Source organism: Dendrobates tinctorius, unplaced genomic scaffold (assembly GCF_039654945.1).
Source record: "Dendrobates tinctorius isolate UK_male_01 unplaced genomic scaffold, ASM3965494v1 ptg000003l, whole genome shotgun sequence".
In the NCBI taxonomy this organism is placed as follows: domain Eukaryota; kingdom Metazoa; phylum Chordata; class Amphibia; order Anura; family Dendrobatidae; genus Dendrobates; species Dendrobates tinctorius.
This window is the reverse complement of record NW_027361671.1, coordinates 45,570,157-45,590,152: the sequence shown is the minus strand read 5'-3', so window position 1 is coordinate 45,590,152 and position 19,996 is coordinate 45,570,157.

Genomic DNA, 19,996 nt, shown 5'->3' with positions numbered 1-19,996 from the left:
GTGTGTATATAGTGTATGTATACTGTGTGTGAATAGTGTATGTATAGTGTGTGTGTATACTGTATGTATAGTGTGTGTATATAGTGTATGTATACTGTGTGTGAATAGTGTATGTATAGTGTGTGTATACTGTATGTATAGTGTGTGTATATAGTGTATGTATACTGTGTGTGAATAGTGTATGTATAGTGTGTGTATATAGTGTATGTATACTGTGTGTGAATAGTGTATGTATAGTGTGTGTATACTGTATGTATAGTGTGTGTATATAGTGTATGTATACTGTGTGTGAATAGTGTATGTATAGTGTGTGTATATAGTGTATGTATACTGTGTGTGAATAGTGTATGTATAGTGTGTGTATATAGTGTATGTATACTGTGTGTGAATAGTGTATGTATAGTGTGTGTGTATACTGTATGTATAGTGTGTGTATATAGTGTGTGTATACTGTGTGTGTATAGTGTATGTATAGTGTGTGTATATAGTGTGTGTATACTGTGTGTGTATAGTGTATGTATAGTGTGTGTGTATAGTGTGTGTATACAGTGTGTATATAGTGTATGTATACTGTGTGTGAATAGTGTATGTATACTGTGTGTGAATAGTGTATGTATAGTGTGTGTATACTGTATGTATAGTGTGTGTATATAGTGTATGTATACTGTGTGTGTATAGTGTGTGTGTATAGTGTGTGTATACAGTGTGTATATAGTGTATGTATACTGTGCGTGTATAGTGTATGTATACTGTGTGTGAATAGTGTATGTATAGTGTGTGTGAATAGTGTATGTATAGTGTGTGTGTATACTGTATGTATAGTGTGTGTGTATAGTGTATGTATACTGTGTGTGTATAGTGTGTGTATACAGTGTGTGTATAGTGTATGTATAGTGTGTGTGTATAGTGTGTGTATACAGTGTGTGTATAGTGTATGTATAGTGTGTGTGAATAGTGTATGTATAGTGTGTGTGTATAGTGTATGTATAGTGTGTGTGTATAGTGTATGTATAGTGTGTGTATATAGTGTATGTATACTGTGTGTATAGTGTATGTATAGTGTGTGTATACAGTGTGTGTATAGTGTATGTATAGTGTGTGTGTATACTGTATGTATAGTGTGTGTATATACTGTATGTATAGTGTGTGTATATAGTGTATGTATACTGTGTGTGTATAGTGTATGTATAGTGTGTGTATACAGTGTGTATATAGTGTATGTATACTGTGCGTGTATAGTGTATGTATAGTGTGTGTGAATAGTGTATGTATAGTGTGTGTGAATAGTGTATGTATAGTGTATGTATAGTGTGTGTGTATACTGTATGTATACTGTGTATAGTGTATGTATAGTGTGTGTATACAGTGTGTGTATAGTGTATGTATAGTGTGTGTGTATAGTGTGTGTATACAGTGTGTGTATAGTGTATGTATAGTGTATGTATAGTGTGTGTATATAGTGTATGTATACTGTGTGTGTATAGTGTATGTATAGTGTGTGTGTATAGTGTATGTATAGTGTGTGTATATACTGTATGTATAGTGTGTGTATATAGTGTATGTATACTGTGTGTGTATAGTGTATGTATAGTGTGTGTGTATAGTGTGTGTATACAGTGTGTATATAGTGTATGTATAGTGTGTGTGTATAGTGTGTGTATACAGTGTGTGTATAGTGTGTGTATACAGTGTGTGTATAGTGTATGTATACAGTGTGTATATAGTGTATGTATACTGTGCGTGTATAGTGTATGTATAGTGTGTGTGAATAGTGTATGTATAGTGTATGTATAGTGTGTGTGTATAGTGTGTGTGTAAACTGTATGTATAGTGTGTGTATATAGTGTATGTATACTGTGTATAGTGTATGTATAGTGTGTGTATACAGTGTGTGTATAGTGTATGTATAGTGTGTGTGTATAGTGTGTGTATACAGTGTGTGTATAGTGTATGTATAGTGTATGTATAGTGTGTGTATATAGTGTATGTATACTGTGTGTGTATAGTGTATGTATAGTGTGTGTGTATAGTGTATGTATAGTGTGTGTATATAGTGTATGTATACTGTGTGTATATAGTGTATGTATACTGTGTGTGTATAGTGTATGTATAGTGTATGTATAGTGTGTGTGTATAGTGTATGTATAGTGTGTGTGAATAGTGTATGTATAGTGTATGTATAGTGTGTGTGTATAGTGTATGTATAGTGTGTGTATATAGTGTATGTATACTGTGTGTGTATAGTGTATGTATAGTGTGTGTGTATAGTGTGTGTATACAGTGTGTGTATAGTGTATGTATAGTGTGTGTGAATAGTGTATGTATGTATAGTGTATGTATAGTGTGTGTATATAGTGTATGTATACTGTGTGTGTATAGTGTATGTATAGTGTGTGTGTATAGTGTATGTATAGTGTGTGTGAATAGTGTATGTATAGTGTATGTATAGTGTGTGTGTATAGTGTATGTATAGTGTGTGTATATAGTGTATGTATACTGTGTGTGTATAGTGTATGTATAGTGTGTGTGAATAGTGTATGTATAGTGTGTGTATAGTGTATGTATAGTGTGTGTATATAGTGTATGTATAGTGTATGTATAGTGTGTGTGAATAGTGTATGTATAGTGTGTGTATATAGTGTATGTATACTGTGTGTGTATAGTGTATGTGAATAGTGTATGTATAGTGTGTGTGTATAGTGTATGTATAGTGTGTGTATACTGTGTGTATATAGTGTGTGTGTATACTGTGTGTGTATAGTGTATGTATAGTGTGTGTGAATAGTGTATGTATAGTGTGTGTGTGTGTGTGTGTATATAGTGTATGTGTACTGTGTGTGAATAGTGTATGTATAGTGTGTGTGTGTATATAGTGTATGTATACTGTGTGTGTATAGTGTATGTATTTGTGTGTATAGTGTGTGTGAATAGTGTATGTATAGTGTGTGTGTGTATAGTGTGTGTTTATAGTGTATGTACAGTATAGTGTGTGTGTATAGTGTATGTTAACTGTGTATATAGTATATGTATACTGTGTGAATAGTGTATGTATAGTTTCTATATACTGTGATTGTATAGTGTGTATATACTGTACATGTGTAGTGTGTGTATACAGTGTATATACACTCACTGGCCACTTTATTAGGTACACCATGCTAGTAACGGGTTGGACCCCCTTTTGCCTTCAGAACTGCCTCAATTCTTCGTGGCAGAGATTCAACAAGGTGCTGGAAGCATTCCTCAGAGATTTTGGACCATATTGACATGATGGCATCACACAGTTGGCGCAGATTTGTCGGCTGCACATCCCTGATGCGAATCTCCCGTTCCACCACATCCCAAAGATGCTCTATTGGATTGAGATCTGGTGACTGAGGAGGCCATTTGAGTACAGTGAACTCATTGTCATGTTCAAGAAACCAATCTGAGATGATTCGAGCTTTATGACATGGCGCATTATCCTGCTGAAAGTAGCCATCAGATGTTGGGTACATTGTGGTCATAAAGGGATGGACATGGTCAGCAACAATACTCAGGTAGGCTGTGGCGTTGCAACGATGCTCAATTGGTACCAAGGGGCCCAAAGAGTGCCAAGAAAAAATTCCCCACACCATGACACCACCACCACCAGCCTGAACCGTTGATACAAGGCAGGATGGATCCATGCTTTCATGTTGTTTACGCCAAATTCTGACCCTACCATCCGAATGTCGCAGCAGAAATCGAGACTCATCAGACCAGGCAACGTTTTTCCAATCTTCTACTGTCCAATTTCGATGAGCTTGTGCAAATTGTAGCCTCAGTTTCCTGTTCTTAGCTGAGAGGAGTGGTACCCAGTGTGGTCTTCTGCTGCTGTAGCCCATCTGCCTCAAAGTTCGACGCACTGTGCGTTCAGAGATGCTCTTCTGCCTACCTTAGTTGTAACGGGTGGCAATTTGAGTCACTGTTGCCTTTCTATCAGCTCGAACCAGTATGCCCATTCTCCTCTGACCTCTGGCATCAACAAGGCATTTCCGCCCACAGAACTGCCGCTCACTGGATTTTTTTTCTTTTTCGGACCATTCTCTGTAAACCCTAGAGATGGTTGTGCGTGAAAATCCCAGTAGATCAGCAGTTTCTGAAATACTCAGACCAGCCCTTCTGGCACCAATAATCATGCCACGTTCAAAGGCACTCAAATCACCTTTCTTCCCCATACTGATGCTCGGTTTGAACTGCAGGAGATTGTCTTGACCATGTCTACATGCCTAAATGCACTGAGTTGCCGCCATGTGATTGGCTGATTAGAAATTAAGTCTTAACACACAGTTGGACAGGTGTACCTAATAAAGTGGCCAGTGAGTGTATAGTGTGCATATGTAATGGGGTGAGATATAATGTTCTTCTTGCTTCCCTTCCTCTAATTGCCTTTGCTTTATTAATATCTACATAGTGCTGATATTGATAATGTATAGGTTGAATATTTGCAGTACTGCTACATATAAAGATGTATTACCGCTCACTTTACTTATACTGCCACATATATGTGTTACCGTGCTTTAGAGACTGCGTTCCTTAGTGCTACACTGTATATAATATAAAGTGATGTATATTGATATTCATGTATAGTTTAGGCTAAGTGCATCCTTGTGGGGACATTGGAGGAGGGCACTTTAGTACATAGTTCTTATACATAGGGTAAGTGTAGTTCTGTTGTGGGCCACTAGATGGGGGCATACCAGTGAGCCTTATAGGTATAGTGGATAGGATGTTTATAGAGGGATAATTTTGGGAGGGTCTGCGGGTAGTAAGAGAGAAGTTTCTAGGAAGTTAGGTCAGACGGGGTCAGGGTGCCCTAGTGTCCACATGGGCTATAGGCCCGGCAGCTTGGCAGCCACGCAACATTAAAGTGCTGCAGCCCACGTTACCCACGGCCACTGTGTGTCATAGCAGTGGGCTAGGACAAGAAAGGAAAGATGTGGCGACTTGTTGCCTGGTCAGATGCTTTTAGGGCAGGAGTGGGTTGGACTGAGGAGATGAAGGAAGTTGGAGCTTCGACGAGATCAGTACAGACGGGCCAGATGCTTTACCAGAGGCAACCAAACCTGGTGACTGGTGATTTCGAGTCTGGGGCGAAACAGGCAGAAGGAATTGTCATCATGGCGAGGTTAGGCCTGGAAGAATCTGGGGAGCAGTCTAGGACAGTCCGGTCCGGGCATGTACTGCACAGAAGCGACAGCCAGAAAGGAGGAACCAAGTGAATATCATGATGTGCCATCTGTGAATGTAACGTGAAGTATTAAGTAAAGAGAATGTTCAAGTTAACCGGGACTGTGTCTCCATTACTGGGGGTCACCTGAAGGAGGGACCGTCGTTGCCTGGGAAGTGCCCAGGGGAGCCTGGATGTGGAGATGCAGGTACGCTGAAGAGAAGAATACAGTTTTCTGTAGGGAAGGACAGGACATTGATGTTACAGTATCTCAGGTCACAACTACAGTCCTGTCCCTCCCTTACATATACACTGGGTATGTATAGTGTGTATATACTGTGTATGTACAGGGCTGCCACTAGGAATTTTGGTGCTCCATACTGACAAAATTTTTGGGGCCCCCTTGAAACTTCACCCAGGCTCCACCATAGCCCCACCTCCACCCCTCAAACCTTCCACAGTCCCACCACCCTCTCATGGAAAAACTCCACTTCTGCACCATGTCCTCACCAATCGCACATTAACAGTTCCCATCACCATATCACATACATAGCCAGCAGCTTTTGTTTTGGCCAAAAGATTTTTTAATCCACCATTACAAGGTAGACTCTTTTGGCCTGGCTCTACTCCACTGTAACATTAAACATTTGATAAAATACAATTTTAGGTATATTTTTATTTATTTTTCAATTTTTTTAAATGGCCAATAATATCACATATGAGGGACAAATACCACCGCATCATGACCGAATACCATATTACCATGATATGGTGGCCAATAATACCACATACAAGGAACAAATACTACCACGCCATGACCAGACCACATAATAGCACATACAAAAAACAAATACCGCCACACCATGACCAGACCACATATTATCATCACATAGTGACCGAATACTACAATACTGATAATTAATAAAAAAAATACTAATGCCATTATACACAGGAGATCTGTACTTAGTTTACAGTTTCCGTGTACAGGTAATACAGTGATCACTGGTGACATTATATACAGGAACTTTGTATATAGTGTCAGTGTACAGGTAATACAGGTATCCCCAGTGACATTAAACATAGGAGCTCTGTATATAGTGTACAGGTAATACAGTGACCACCGGTGACAATATACATTTGAGCTCTGTATACAGCATATCTTGTCAGTGTACAAGTGTAGGGTCGGTGGCGAGGGAGGAATGGCAATTGGGTGATGGTGCTGCTGGTGTTAGTGCAGATAGGTGGCGGAGGTGTGCTGTACTCACAGGAATGGGGGGGTGACCCGCTTCTTGACGTCGACAGGCCCGAGACAGAGGCAGGAATTGTATTCAACAGGTTTGCTTTTATTGGCCGCCCTCACGATGACCAGAACAAAACACTACAGATTTTGCACACTGTTATCCTCCTGCAGACAGGCCCGGGTACCTTCACTTGTACACTTTTTTCCGTCAGGCGTACTTCGTGGCTCTATCCGCCGTGGCTGCCCTAGGCCAATCCACCACGGCATTTCACCTTACAAAGTCCACCAATAATCCAGGTCCTCAGAGGCCGTCTCTGCCTGTGACCAATGTCCTATAGGGTCACCCCCGTGACCGTTTCCACTATCCAAAGTCTCTGAGGGGTCTCCTTTGTGTGACAGACTCTCCTAACCTGTGAGCTCCCCTGGCTGACAAGCTTCTGGAAATTTACCTCAGTTTTTATTCAGACAGACCAGGTAGCCCCACCCTCTGTCACCTGATAGTCACCTCTGCCCAATCAGAGTCACCTTGGCCTCTGGCAGTTATGTAACACTCAAATGACAGTAACATAATCACTGCCATCGGTGCTCTCTAGTGACCTCTGATGGGCAGTCTGCCACATGACACTCTCCATTACAGACAGAACCGTACCCAGCTCAACCTCCCCACATTCACCCTTCCTTTGACCATTGTCATCCTCGACAATTGCGTCACGGGGATGAAAGTGGTGTCAGTATCTGGTACTGACATGGTCATCACCTGGGTAACAAATACCTCTCTGCATCACACAGACTCCTGTGTCACACAAACCTTTGGTCACACAGACCCTCTTGTCACACAGTCTTCCCTGCGTCACACATTCTCCCGGTCGCACAGACCTCTCTGCGTCACACAAACTCCTGTGTCACACAAACCTTCCTGCGTCACACAGACTTCTCTGCGTCACATAGTCTCCCAGTCGCACAGACCTCTCTGCATCACACAAACTCCTGTGTCACCCAGACTTCTCTTACTCAGGCATCCGGTCCATTTTGCCTTCTCTCTGTCCCATCGTCCTTTCAGCTTAACATCGTCAGGGTCGGCATATTCCACGTACCCAGGACCTGCTGAATACACATTTTCATTTTTCAAATAACATTTCTAACTCACTATACATATTACACATAGCTTCGACATACATTACTTTTTGATGGGTACAATATTTACCCTCTTCTTTGCAACATTCTAAATTAAGTACCATACTATGCTTAAATTGCTCACTAGTTTTGTTACCTATATCTACCAGTATCATTATGCAAAGCATTTTTTTTTTTAAATAAAGCATAACATCTTTAAATTTTTAACAAACAAGGACACTAGTGCTCCCCCTTCCTTTGAGGATAGCACTCCCCCTGTATGCATCCCCGCTACACCAAGAGTGGGCACTTATTACCCAATTGAGGACTTCGAACTGTCCCCAGGTCGTGCAACGGCGCCGTCCCCGGCAGTCCATTTAGCAGGATACTCCAGGCCACCTCCTGGCGGCCGATGTTTCGCCAAATAGCAGGGAACTCCACAGCCGTGAAGTCCCTGGGATGCTTGAAATATTCTGGGCCTCGAGTGTCCCTGATGCCCGAGACTCATGAGTCCTTGTCTCTTTCTATGGAGGCTCATACCCCTCCGGGTAGGTGTTGACCGCTACCGCATAGCAGCCGCAGGGGCAGTATTTGTTGTAATAGGAGACTGGGTCTCTCTCCCGCAGAGCCCGTCCATGTCTGATGGGGGTCACATTGAGGTAGTCTTTGTGGCCGGTGGTGAGGTCCCAGATGAACCAGTAGCCTTTAGCGGTGTTAGCATGTACAAGCCGCCCATATGATTGAGGGGTAGTCATGGCTGTCTCTCCCTTCTCGTGTAGCAGTGCCCACACCTCCCACTCTTTGGCCTCCTTCTGTTCAATAATCTCTGCAACCCAGGCGGAGGGTCCGGCATAGGCTGCAGAGTCCAGTGGGCGGGCCGCAGTCAGGGCCAAGAACGGGGCAGAGGCGGCCGCAGACATTGGGGAGCAGGCCGCACCCAGAGTCACGGAAGGGACAGAGGCGGCCACAGGCATCAGCAGGTAGGCCGCGGAGCAAGCCGTAGCAGGAATCAAGGCGGGCGCGAGCTCCGGCAAGAAGGCCGCAGCAGGGGCCACGGATGGAGCAGCGGCGGCCGCGGATGCCGGTGAGTAGGCCACAGCGGTCTGGGGCGGGGCCGGGGTTGCTGAAGAATGAGAGGTCAGGCTGGGCGGCCAGGGGCCGGTGTCTCGTACACGGGGCATGGGGGCGGGATCTGCCTACGGTGCCGCTGGCTGAGCCGGAGTAACGCTCACCTTCCCCGACACCGCGGCTCCCGACAGTCCATCCCGCAGCTCCTCCAGCAGCAGATGTTCTTCACCCCGCCGTCCGGCAGGGCCAGCCTCCAGGCCCGATGACGGTCGGCAACAGCTCCTCTAGCAGCTGTTCCTGGTAGTCCAAGGTGGCTGCAAACTCCTGTGCTTCTTTTTGGCGCCAAATTGCCACAGCCATTTTTAACAAGGCCTTTTTCGCTCCAGATCCACCTGCAGAAATCCAGCAATTCACAGTCCAATTTTTGTAATCCACAGGGAAAAATAAAATCTTCAACCCACGCAGCTTAGGGTCCTTTGATTCTTCTGGCGCAGGCTTTCTGCTGAAGATGTTGTATTTGCGGCGATGGATCCTGCCGACTACGCCCAATGTAGGGTCGGTGGCGAGGGAGGAATGGCAATTGGGTGGTGGTGCTGCTGGTGTTAGTGCAGATAGGTGGCGGAGGTGTGCTGTACTCACAGCATCTTGACGTCGACAGGCCCGAGACAGAGGCAGGAATTGTATTCAACAGGTTTGCTTTTATTGGCCGCCCTCACGACGACCAGAACAAAACACTACAGATTTTTCACACTGTTATCCTCCTGCAGACAGGCCCGGGTACCTTCACTTGTACACTTTTTTCCGTCAGGCGTACTTCGTGGCTCTATCCGCCGTGGCTGCCCTAGGCAAATCCACCACGGCGTTTCACCTTACAAAGTCTACCAATAATCCAGGTCCTCACAGGCCATCTCTGCCTGTGACCAATGTCCTATAGGGTCACCCCCCATGACCGTTTCCACTGTCCAAAGTCTCTGAGGGGTCTCCTTTGTGTGACAGACTCTCCTAACCTGTGAGCTCCCCTGGCTGACTGAAGCTTCTGGAAGTTTACCTCAGTATTTATTCAGACTGACCAGGTAGCCCCACCCTCTGTCACCTGTTAGTCATCTCTGCCCAATCAGAGTCACCTTGACCTCTGGCAGTTATGTAACACTCAAATGACAGTTACATAATCACTGCCATCGGTACTCTCTAGTGACCTCTGATGGGCAGTCTGCCACATGACACCCTCTGTCATTCTCTCTGTCTCCATTACAGACAGATCCGTACCCAGCTCAACCTCCCCACACAAGTAATACAGTGATCACCAGTGACATTATACACAGGAGCTCTGTATACAGCATATAGTGTACAGTGTCCGTGTACAGGTAATACAGGGATCACCAGAGGCATTATACATAGGATTCTCTGTATACTGTGTCATTTTACAGGTAATACAGTGATCACTAGTGACATACACAGGAGCTCTGTATATAGTATACAGTATATAGTGTTAGTGTACAGGTAACAACACATTCACCGGTGACGTTTCTATTTGAAGTCCTTGATCTTCGCATTTCTTCAGTTCAGACCGCCATCACTTCTTCCAGCCAGGACTCGTCTCAACAGAAAATAACGCAGTTATCTTGAGTACATTCCCCAATTTTTCCCCAAACTCTATACTACGCCAGATGAATAAAAAAGCGACCGTGTCATTGTGCAGAGTAAAAGGACCACTCCTCCCCCACACTGAAAACAGTATCCTCAAAATAATATCCTTTAATTAGCCCTTACAGTACCAATATCTCACATTCTGGACCCCATGTATCCTCCCATTAATAATAATAATAATTTTGTTTCTATAGTGCCAACATATTCCGCAGCACTTTACATTTTAGAGGGGACTTGTACAGACAATAGACATTACAGCATAATAATAAACACATAGATCAACAGATACCAAGAGGAATGAGGGCCCTGCTGGCAAGCTTACAATCTATGAGGAAATAGGGGAGACGCGAAAGGTGGATGCTAACAATTGTTTTCATTGTACGTACCAGCCATAATGTAGGAAATTGGGTGTTCATGTAATGCTGCATGAACCGGTTATCAGCCAGAATACGTAAAAGTACAGACACAGAGGGCTATTAAGTGCATAAGGTGTATGAGAACATGATGCAAGGTACCTGGTTATGGTAAAAATTTTGAATGGGCAACACAGGGACAGTTAGATTAATTTGTTGAGGTGGTAGGCCAGTCTGAAGAAATGCGTTTTTAGTGCACACTTAAAACTCTGGGTATTGGGGATTAATCAAATTAACCTGGGTAGTGCATTCCAAAAAATTGACGCAGTACGTGAAAAGTCTTGGAGACGGGAGTGGGAGGTTCTGATTATTGAGGATGTTCTCTCTATTTCTGCCTCGCCTCTCCATACTGTCCCCATGTCTCTCCATATTGCCCCCATCATCATCCATAATAGTATAATGCATCCCATAGTCATATATAGTAGTATAATGCAGCCCCATGGCAGTATAATGGAGCCCCATAGTGGTATAATGCAGCCCCATAGTGGTATAATGCACCCCCATAGCGGTATAATGCAGCCCTATAGCAGTATAATGCACCCCATACTATAATTCACCCCCATAGTGGTATAATGCATCCCATACTATAATTACAGCCCCATAGTAGTATAATGCAGCCCATAATATAATGCAGACCCATAGTAATATAAAGCACCCCCATAGTATAATGCAGCCCCATAGTAGTATAATGTGTCCCATAATATAATGCACCCCCATAGTATAATGAAGCCCCATAGCAGTATAATCCACCCCATATTATAATGCATTCCCATAGTATAATGCACCCCATAGTAGTATAATGCACCTCATAATATGCACTCAGTATACTGTAACCCCAGAGTAGTATCATGCACCGCACCCCCATAGTATAATGCAGCCCTATATTAGTATAATGCACCCCCATAATATAATGCAACCCTCTAGTAGTATAATGCACCCCATAGTATAATGCAGCCCCATAGCAGTGTAATGCACCCCATAATATAATTCACCCCCATAGTGGTATAATGCACCCCCATAGGCATATAATGCGCCCCATACTATAATACAGCCCCATAGTAGTATAATGCAGCCCATAATGTAATGCTGACCCAAAGTAGTATAAAGCACCCCCATATTATAATGCAGCCCCATAGTAGTATAATGCATCCCATAATATAATGCACCCCATAGTATAATGCAGCACCATAGCAGTATAATCTACCCCCATATTATAACATATTCTCATAGTATAATACACCCCATAACATCATGCACTCCCATAGTAGTACAATGAACCTCCATAGTATAATGCAGCCCCATAGTAGTATCATGCACTCCATAATATAATGCACCCCCATAGTATAATGCAGTCCCATAGTAGTATAATGCACCCCATAATATAATGCAGCCCCATAGCAGTATAATGCACCCCCATAGTATAATGCAGCCTCATAGTAGTATAATAAACCCCATAGTATAATGCACTCCCATAGTAGTATAATGCACCCCCATAGTAGTATAATGCATCCCATAATATAATGAACCCCATAGTAGTATAATGCACTCCATAATATAATGCACCCCATAGTAGTATACTGCACCTCATAGTATAATGCACCCCATAGCAGTATAATGCATCCCCATAATATAATGCATCCCCAGAGTATAATGCACCCCCATAGCAGTATAATGCACCCCCATAGTATTAAATGCACCCCATAATATAATGCACCCCCATAGTAGTATAATGCATCCTGTAATATAATGCAGCCCCATAGCAGTATAATGCTCCCCCATAGTATAATGCAGCCTCATAGTAGAATAATGAAGCTCATAGTATAATGCACCCCCATAGTAGTGTAATGCACCCCATAATATAATGCACCACTATAGTAGTATAATGCACCCTATAATATAATGTACCCCATAGTAGTATAATACACCTCATAATATAATGCACTCCCATAGCAGTATAATGCTGCCCCATACTATAATGCACCCCCATAGTATAATGCACCCCATAGTAGTATAATGCAGCCCATAATATAATGCACCCCCATAGTAGTATAATGCACCCCATATTATAATACATCCCCACAGTAATACAATGCAGCCCCATATCGAGGCTTTACAAAAAAAATGTTTTTCCTTACCTAGCCGAGACCCAGCGATGTCAGTGACGTCATACGCCGGCAACGTGCCGCTGACGTCAGCTGCTGGCCTGTGATTGACTGGCGGCTGTTAACTGTTGGGAGGAATTTCCCGCACGGCAAAAAATTTTAACTGAGCGGGGCCCGCTGAGCAGAGGAAAGGGGGCCTACTGCTGGCCCCCTCTGCTCATCGGGCCCCATTCGCCAGTAAGGACAGTAATGCCCTGATGGCCTTGTGTATGTATAGTGTGTATATACTGAATATGTATAATGTGTGTATACACTGTGTATGTATAGTGTATATATACTGTTTATGTATAATGTGTATACTGTGTATGTATAGTGTGTATATATTGTCTATGTTGTAGTGCAGCGGTGTCCACGCTGTGCAGTGATGAGGCAGTGACCCAAGCAAGTTCAAAAACAAAACATGTTTAATGTCCAAAAACTCACACAGTGCACAGCACGCTGTATCCTCCAGATCGCAGCCGGGAAAAAAAAAGACGGTCCTGTAAGCAACCGCACTGCCGTTTACGAAGGGGTGCCAGACCTTTTGGCTCACACAGGGAGTGCTCTGCAGACCAACTGGTCTGTCTCCTTGCATGAACAAAACTGACACACCTAAAACCCTCTTGTAGGGTTTTTTTTCCTTTTCTCCAGACTCTGTAGCCATGGGCCACTTGTAAGATCCAGGCTGGAGGAAACTGACCAGCCCCACTACCTTCCTGCAGTCCATTTCAAAAATAAAAGCTTGACCAAGTTCACACTCACTTTTATTCTGCCTTGTGACACACAGGCAGCTTGCTGTTAGCACAAGGCACTCCAGCAGATCTAATACACTTCTGAGCGCATCCTGGGGGACACATAATGACCCTCACATATGACACCGGTCACTGCCTCACATAGTATAGTGTGTGTAAGAAGTGAAGAAAAGAGAGACGACATTTCAACTACAATAAAAGATTGCAAGGAATAAACAAGTGAATGAAAAATTTTTGAACCAGCATACTGGTCATCTGGGGAAAAGAACACACAGGGCAAAGAATAGTTCTATGAGAAGGGAGCAAAGCTGATCTCATTCAAGACTGCTGGTACTAATGTATTTAGTAAAGAAATCTGGCGGCATTATGAATGGGCGAGTATCTGCTTAGCATTCTCCCCTCTAATTCCACAATTGACTCATCGATACCCCATATACTTTATAGGTATAGTGTGTGTGTATATTTACATTGGACCAACTGGTCCATGGTAGCACATAGTTATGGACTTCATTACGGATTTGCCAGTATCCGAGGGTTGCACCTTCATCTGGGTAGTCGTGGATCGCTTCTCCAAAATGGCACACTTTACCCCGTTGTCTGCCCTTCCGTACGCTCCTGAACTGACTGACAGCTTCATCAAACATATTTTCCACCTGCACAGATTTCCTCATCACTTTGTGTCCGATCGAGGTTCACAGTTCACTTCCAGATTCTGGCGAGCTCTGTAAACATTTGGATATCGCCTTGGATTTCTCATCGGCCTATCACCCCCAGTCCAAAGGGCAAGTAGAGCGTGTCAACCAGGTCCTGGGCAATTACCTGCGACACTTTGTTAATGCCCACCATAATGATTGGGTGAAATTGCTTCCCTGGACTGAGTTCTCGTACAACAATCACGTTGGTGAAGCCTCGGGAGAATCTCCGTTCTACATTGTGTTTGCTCGGCAACCCGAGGTTCCCCTCCAGTGACGGTTCCTTCTGATGTCCCTACGGCAGATACACACTCCAACGATTTTGTGAAGTTGTGGGAGGACACCAAAGTCACTTTAGAAGCATCCTCTGCCTGTATGAACAGACATGCAGACAAAAGGTGTCTGGATCCTCTGTGCTTCCGCCCTGATGTCAAGGTATGGCTCTCGTTCAGGAACGTCCGGCTGAACGTTCCTTCTTACAAGTTTAGTCCTCGTTTTATCAGGCCTTTTGAGGTGATGAAGTGGATCTACGAGGTCTCCTATAAATTGAAGCTGCCTCCTCCTTTATGGATTCCAAATTACTTCCACATATCTCTACTAAAGCCGCTCATCCTGAGTCCCTTCTTCAAGGATCCCAGTACCACGCCCATGCCAACTGCCTCACATGATGTTTTTGAAGTGGAGAACTGTTGTGAGTTCATTTTCCCCTTCATTACTGAGGCCCGAGGAACTCCCTCTTCTGGTAAAGAAAGGTAGTGAGCCTGATTATCAAACACCTGAGGCTGATGATGATGACTGGCTGAGTGGAGTTACTGACTGGATATAAGGCTGCCGACGCCCTTCTGCCCTGTGGGTGATTTCTCTGTGGGATCCTTGGAGACCAGTCTGAATTCCTGCTCCTCTAAAGCTAAGTTTGCTGCTCGGCCTTTTGCTTTGGTGCTTTGACTTTGTTTTGCTTTGTTTTTCTGGATTTCTGCCATTCCCTGTTGGGGTGTGCTGAATTCATTTAGCTCTGTCTTCTGAAAATACCTGAGTGCTGATTTAGTTTTTGAAGCCTAGCTGCTTCAGGGCCTTTTTCATATCAGCTTGTTGGCTTATGTCTTTGATAGGGTTTTGGCAGATTGCAGACAGCAGCCTTCCTGTCCTTTCCTATCTAGGTAGTTTTGGTCCCCGTCTTTGCTCAGTCTATCTTTCTGTCTGTGTTAGTATTTTCATCTTGCTTCACCGTCATTATATGTTGGGGGCTGCCTATTGCTTTGGGGTCTGCTCTGGGGCAGTTTAGATTTCCCCTTTCTTTCTTTAGGCCTATGTAATTCTCCGGCTGTGATCGAGGGGTCTAGGGCATCGTAGGAACCCTCCACGGCTACTGCTAGTTGTGTTGATAGGTTCAGGGGTCTGCAATCTGATAGTTGCCAACTTCTCTGGTTTTCTGGACTTAGCTTGTATTTCTGCTTTTGCCTCCTACAGTGACTCATTCATAACAGAATCACCCGCCATACCGCAGATCCTAGGGTACTCAATAGCAGGAAAGAATTGTAAAGAAAAAAAAAAAAAAAGAGTGTATATTTTTTCCTCTATATCTCTGAGGCCGTAGGGGGAATTTTTTTTTTCTCTCTATGGAGATAAAGCAATTGTCTTATCGTGTGGAGCAGCTCGCTGCGGAATTGCGGGGAATTTCCGCCTACCTTGCTCATTCACATGCTGCTGAACCAAAGATTCCTACACCTGATGTATTTTTTGGGGATCGGTCTAAATTTTTGAATTTCAAAAATAATTGTAAATTATTTTTTGCCTTGAAGCCTAACTCGTCAGGGAGCTCTGCGCAGCAGGTTAAAATTGTCATCTCTTTGCTGCGTGGCGATCCCCAGGATTGGGCGTTTTCTTTGAAACCAGATGATCCTATTCTGACTAATGTGAACGCATTCTTTCAAGCTTTGGGGTTGTTGTATGACGAACCTAATGCCATTGATCAGGCTGAAAAGACCCTGCTGGCATTGAGCCAGGGTCGTGATTCTGCAGAATTGTACTGTCAAAAATTCCGAAAGTGGGCAGTACTTACTACCTGGAATGATAATGCCTTGGCTGCTCTCTTTCGGAAGGGGTTGTCAGAAGCCGTAAAAGATACTATGGTGGGATTTCCTGTTCCCTCTGGTCTTGACGATTCTATGTCATTAGCCATTCAGGTTGATCGGCGTTTGCGCGAACGCAAAGCTGCACGAGAGGTGTTGCCACCTGTTGAACAAATGTCTGAACCTATGCAATGTGATAGAGTTTTTTCCAGAGAGCAGCGTCAGGAGTTCAGAAGGCGTAATAAGTTGTGTTTTTTCTGTGGAGATGCCTCGCATATTATTTCTGTCTGTCCTAAACGAGAGAAACGCTTTGCACACACGTTTTCTGTTGGGGGTGTTCAACCTAAGTTTCTTCTGGCTATTACTCTGATCTGCTCCCTGTCCACATTTTCCGCCAAGGCTTTTGTGGATTCGGGAGCAGCCCTAAACCTAATGGACTTGGATTTTGCTAAACGTTGTGGATTTCCGATGACACCTCTGCAGATGCCTATCCCTTTGAGGGGGATTGATGCTACTCCTTTGGCTAAAAATAAACCCCAGTTTTGGACCCAGGTGGTAATGCGGGTCGCCCCAGACCATCAAGAAAATTGCAGATTTTTGGTGTTGCATAATCTGCATGATACTATTGTTCTGGGGTTTCCCTGGATACAGATTCATAATCCAGTTTTGGATTGGAAATTTGTGTCTGTGGTGAGTTGGGGTTGTCGGTGTGCCTTTAGTGAGGCTCCGGTGTTTTCCACCTCTCCTCAGTCGCATGATGTTCCTGATTATTTGGCGGACTTTTATGATGTATTTAATGAGAATGAGTCTGCGTCTCTGCCTCCTCATAGGAGTTATGACTGTGCAATTGAACTGAGCCCGGGGTGTAAATTTCCCCAGGGTCGGCTCTTCAATTTATCTGTACCCGAGCACGAGGCTATGCGATCCTATATTAAGGAGGCGTTGGAGAAGGGTCATATTAGACCATCCTCGTCACCCTTAGGTGCCGGGTTTTTTTTAGTAGCCAAAAAGGATGGATCATTAAGACCTTGTATTGATTATCGTGCCCTCAACAAAATTACTGTTAAATATCAGTATCTGTTACCCCTGATTTCTGATCTATTCTCCAGAGTTAAAGGTGCTTGCTGGTTTACCAAGCTTGACCTCAGGGGGGCGTATAATCTTATTCGCATTAAGCATGGGGATGAATGGAAGACGGCGTTTAATACTCCGGAGGGACATTTTGAGTACCTGGTGATGCCTTTTGGGCTCACTAATGCCCCTTCTGTCTTCCAGTGCTTCATGAACGATATTTTCCGAGATTTTGTCGATAAATTTTTGATTATCTATCTGGATGATATTTTGATCTTCTCCAAGGATTGGGATTCTCATGTGGAACATATTCGGACTGTGTTCCGGATCTTGAGGGAGAATTCCCTGTATGTCAAAGGATCTAAATGCCTTTTTGGAGTACAGAGGATTTCTTTTTTGGGATTTATTTTGTCCCCGTCAACTATTGAAATGGACCCGGCCAAGGTACAGGCCATTCACGATTGGGTTCAGCCCACTTCTTTGAAGGCCCTACAGAAGTTTTTGGGTTTTGCTAATTTTTATCGGAAATTTATAGCAAAATTTTCTAGTATTGCCAAGCCATTGACTGATTTGACTAAAAAGGGTGCTGATGTGTTAAATTGGTCTCCGGAAGCTGTTTCTTCCTTTCAGGAGCTGAAGCGAAGATTCACCTCCTCCCCGGTTTTGCGGCAACCTGATGTCTCACTTCCATTCCAGGTAGAGGTGGATGCTTCTGAGATTGGTGCAGGATCTGTTTTGTCCCAAAAGGATCTTGTAACATCTAAAATGAATCCCTGTGCTTTCTTTTCCCGAAAGTTCTCTCCATCTGAACGTAACTATGATGTGGGGAATAGGGAACTGTTGGCCATGAAATGGGCATTTGAGGAGTGGAGACATTGGTTGGAGGGAGCTAAGCATCAAGTCGTGGTCCTCACTGACCACAAGAATTTGATTTACCTAGAGTCGGCTAAGCGCTTGAACCCTAGACAGGCTAGGTGGGCCTTGTTTTTTACATGTTTTTATTTTGTGGTTTCTTTTCTTCCTGGAACAAAGAATGTCAAGGCAGACGCCCTCTCTAGGAGCTTCTTTGCTGATTCTCCTGTGGTGACCAAGCCTGCTACCATCTTAGGCGAAGGGGTAGTTCTTTCTGCCATCTCGCCCGATTTGAGACGTGCTCTGGAAGAGTTCCAGGAGGACAAACCTGAGCGTTGTCCCAGTGGAAAGTTGTATGTTCCTGACCAGTGGAAGAAGAGAGTGATGTCTGAAGTTCATTGCTCTGCTTTGGCTGGTCATCCAGGTATTTTTGGTACTAGAGATCTGGTGAGTCGGTTTTTTTGGTGGCCCTCCTTGTCTCGTGATGTCAGGAATTTTGTGCAGTCCTGTGGGACGTGCTCCCAGTCTAAATCGTGTTCTCGCTCTAGTGGGTTGTTGATGCCTTTGCCTGTCCCCAAGAGGCCATGGACCCATATTTCAATGGATTTCATCTCTGATATGCCTGTCTCTCAGAGGATGACTGTTATTTGGGTGATTTGTGATAGGTTCTCTAAGATGGTTCATCTTGTACCACTCCCTAAGTTGCCGTCTTCCTCTGAGTTGGTGCCCCTGTTTTTACAACAGGTGGTTCGTTTGCACGGGATTCCTGAGAACATTGTATCTGACAGAGGAGTCCAGTTTGTGTCTAGATTTTGGAGAACTTTCTGTTCCAGGCTGGGAATTCAGTTGTCCTTCTCCTCTGCTTTTCACCCTCAGACCAATGGGCAGACAGAGAGAACAAACCAGACCTTGGAGTCATATTTGAGATGTTTTATTTATGCTGATCAGGATGATTGGGTTTCATTTTTGCCCTTGGCCGAATTTGCTTTAAATAATAGAGCTAGTTCTGCCACTTTGATGTCACCTTTTTTTTGTAACTTTGGGTTTCATCCTCGATTTTCTTCAGGGCAGGTGGAGCCCTCTGCCTGCCCAGGTGTTGACACTGTGGTGGAGAGAATGCACCAGATCTGGGACCAAGTGGTGGATAAGTTATCTCTCTCCCAGGAAAAGGCCCAGCGGTTTTCCAACCGACATAGGACCATTGGTCCCCAGTTTAAGGTTGGTGATATGGTGTGGTTATCATCAAAAAATATTGCTATGAAGATGGCTTCTCCTAAGTTTAAGCCTAGATTTATTGGACCTTACAAGATTGTGGAGATTATTAATCCGGTCTCTTTTCATTTGGCTCTTCCTGTCACATTTAAAATCCATAATGTGTTCCATAAATCTTTGTTGAAGAGGTTTGTTGAACCTGTTGTTCCGGGGGTGGCACCTCCAGACCCTGTATTGGTTGACGGTAACATGGAATATGAGGTAGAGAAAGTACTGGATTCCCGTCTGGCTAGACGGAGACTCCAGTATTTGGTTAAGTGGAAGGGTTATGGTCAGGAGGATAATTCCTGGGTCTCTGCCTCTGATATTCATGCCAAAAGATTGGTGCGTGCCTTTCATCGGGCTCACCCTGATCGCCCTGGTGGCGTAGTTGAGGGTTCGGTGACCCCTCCTCAAGGGGGAGGTACTGTTGTGAGTTCATTTTCCCCTTCATTACTGAGGCCCGAGGAACTCCCTCTTCTGGTAAAGAAAGGTAGTG